Source organism: Sciurus vulgaris (genome assembly GCF_902686455.1).
Source record: "Sciurus vulgaris genome assembly, contig: HiC_scaffold_237_arrow_ctg1, whole genome shotgun sequence".
NCBI classification, from domain to species: Eukaryota; Metazoa; Chordata; class Mammalia; order Rodentia; family Sciuridae; genus Sciurus; species Sciurus vulgaris.
In genome coordinates, this window is record NW_027632820.1 from 5,477,560 (window position 1) to 5,480,432 (window position 2,873).

Consider the following 2,873-nt stretch of genomic DNA (forward strand, 5'->3'; position numbering starts at 1 on the left):
GTGTCCCCTGGGAGAGTGCCCCTCTCCAACCAGAGCTCAATCTTTTTTGGTTCCTGTCCTTAATCTCCCTTCCCCAGCATTTCTCAGTGTCTTCTGAGTTCTGTGGATCAGTGCCAGTCTTCAACTAGTGCTCAGTCCCCTCTGGGTATTGTGGATGGACACACTTCACCTACTTGTGCTCACTCTCCAATGAGCCCTAGGCAACCTAATTCCTTTAGTGAACTCTCTGTGTGAGACCATTTCCTGCTAATGTCAGTACACCATCTCTGGCCTTTTCTGTGAGTCCAGGCCAACACGAATTTGGAAACATGGAAAGATGTGGATACTCCTTTCTACAAACTCAATATTCCTTTGGTGCTGCTGTGCAAATAGGTTCCTCATCAATACCTGAAAATACAAGATAATTTTAATTGATGTCAATTCCCACAACACTGAGGACCTCTTTTCACCACTCATAGTGGACCATTTCCATAACATTGTTCAAATATCTGATCTCTAATAGGTGATGTAGCATGACAGTATTTCTGCCATCTCTCTGGGTGGTGGATGCAAAACATATATTACAATTTTTTTCAGGATATTGTCTTCTCTTTGACAAGAGAAAAACCTTTCTACGACTCCTGGGTCAGGCACAATGTATACCCTCAAGGGAAAGTGTGAAATGTCACCAAGGACAATTTCCAATCATCATGGACGATTTCTTTAGACCTTTCAAATAGCGCCATTCTCACCATCCCTCATAATACCGAGACACGGCCCAGAGGACCACTCTTGAAAAGAATTCCAAAATTCTGACATTTGTAGGAGTTAAAACCTCTCCCCAAAGAGCTCTTTCTCATCTTGATCCTGTGGTCAAGGACTCATCATCTAACTTGGCTCAGTCTTCTCTGGGTTCTACCATAAAACTCCTCTCAACCACCATTGTTCAGGGTCTTTAGAGTACTCTGGGAGAGATCCCCTCTCCCACAAGTGCTGTGTCTTTTCTGTGCCCTGCCCTAAATTTCCCCTTGCACACCTTTGCACAGGGTCCTCTGAGTCCTGTTTCCCTTAATGAACACTCAGGTTGAGCCCCTTTCATGCTAATATCAGTAAATCTCAGACCTTATCTGTACTTCTAGGTCAACATGACTGTAGAAACTTGCAGAGATGAGGATACTTCCTACTTCCAATAACTTCAATAGGCCTTTAGAGCAGCCATGCAGAGAGACTCCTCACAAATGCCTAAAAAATAAAAGATAATTTCAATGGATGTTAATTCCTAGAGCACTAAAGACCTAGTTCCACCACTCATTGTACATCATTTCCTCACTTCGCTCAAGTGGCTAAATTCTTGTGGGTGATGTATGCCCGGAACTTACGACAATTTTCTGAACAGTGGATGGAAAACATATTTAAATATTCAAGAATCTCCTCTGATATGTCATTGAATGCTCTCTTTTGACAAGAGAGGAAATGTCCTAGGACCTCTGGATCAGGCACAATGCATACCTTCAAATGTCAGTGTGAAATGTGGCCACATAAAACATTCCCAACATCAAAGAGAAGTTCTTCAGAACTTTGAAGAAGCACCACTGTCCCACAAACCCTGAAGTAACTGAGAATATTATTATTGAAAAGGGTTCAAGTGCTGTGAGACATCTTGATGAATAACCCTCTTCCAGCAGAGGTCAGTCTCCTCTGGCCCTTGTGGTCAAGTTCATATCATCTAAGTGTATTCAGGCTTCTCTGTGTTCTTCACTAAATCTTCCCTCTACCTCCATTGCTCAGGTTCATCTGTGTCTTAGAGTTCAGCACATCTCTCCCACCTTTGCTCTGTCTTCTCTGTGTCCTTCCCTGAATCTCTGATCACCCATCATTGCTCATGGTACTCTGAGTACTGGGGATGAGTGCGCCTCATAAATGAGTTCTCAGACCCCACTGGGTCCTCTTGGTGATAACCCCTCTCCTAACATTGCTCACCCTCTTGTTTTACCCTCTAAGTTCACCTAACCTGTCATTACTCAGTTTATTCTCAACCATGTGGGTGAGTGCAAGTCACCTATTAGTGCTCAGGCTTCTGTATTTCTTTTTTCTGCATTCTTTAGCCATTCTTTGCTCATTCTAGTCTTGTTTCTGTGGGTGAGTGCCCCTCTCTTGACAGTGTTCGGTATTCTCTGGGGTCCTGTTCTTAATCTCCCTTCACATACCATTTCTCAGTGTCATCTGTGTCCTGTGAGTGAGCATCCCATTACCACCAGTACTCAGTTTCTTCTTGGTATTATGAGTATACAAATTTCAACTATGAGTGCTCACTCTCCAATGAGTCCTAGGCAACCTGCTTCCATTAATGAGTTCTCTGGGTAAGCCTCTTTCTAACTAATGTCAGTACACCATCTCTGGTGTTACCTGTGTATCTAGGCAAACATGACTGTGGAAACTTGGAGAGATGAGGATACGTCCTCTTTCCAAGACCCATAATAGACCGTTGGTGCCTCCATGCAGAGAGGATCCTCATCAAAGCTGGAAAACACAAGACAATTTTTATGTATATTAGTTGGAAGAGCACTGAGGACCTCATTCCACCAACTCCACACCTTTAATCTTATGAGTGATGTAACATGTTCAGGGTTTCTAAAATTCCTCTGAGCAGTGGATGGAAGGCATATATTTCAGTATTTTCAGGATCTTCTCTGATAGGTCACTGGCTACTCTTGTTTGAAAAGTCAGGAAATCTCCTAAGAATGCTAACTCATGAATAATGCACACATTTAAGGGACAGTGTGAAATGTGGTCAAGAACAACTTTCCATCATCATGGGGGAGTTCTTCAGACATTTGAAATGGGAACATTACCACCACACCTGAGATCACTGATACAATGGCACAATGGATTAT

General features: G+C 42.9%; 1 long non-coding RNA gene across 1 annotated transcript; it reads right to left on the bottom strand.

The window, feature by feature from the left end:
- Positions 1-242: 242 nt before the first annotated feature.
- Positions 243-2,501, bottom strand: LOC306652466. The gene is made up of 3 exons (XR_013761401.1): positions 2,386-2,501; positions 1,102-1,221; positions 243-387 (listed from the first exon to the last, which is right to left on the bottom strand). It is a non-coding gene; the product is annotated as an uncharacterized lncRNA (long non-coding RNA).
- Positions 2,502-2,873: the final 372 nt, after the last annotated feature.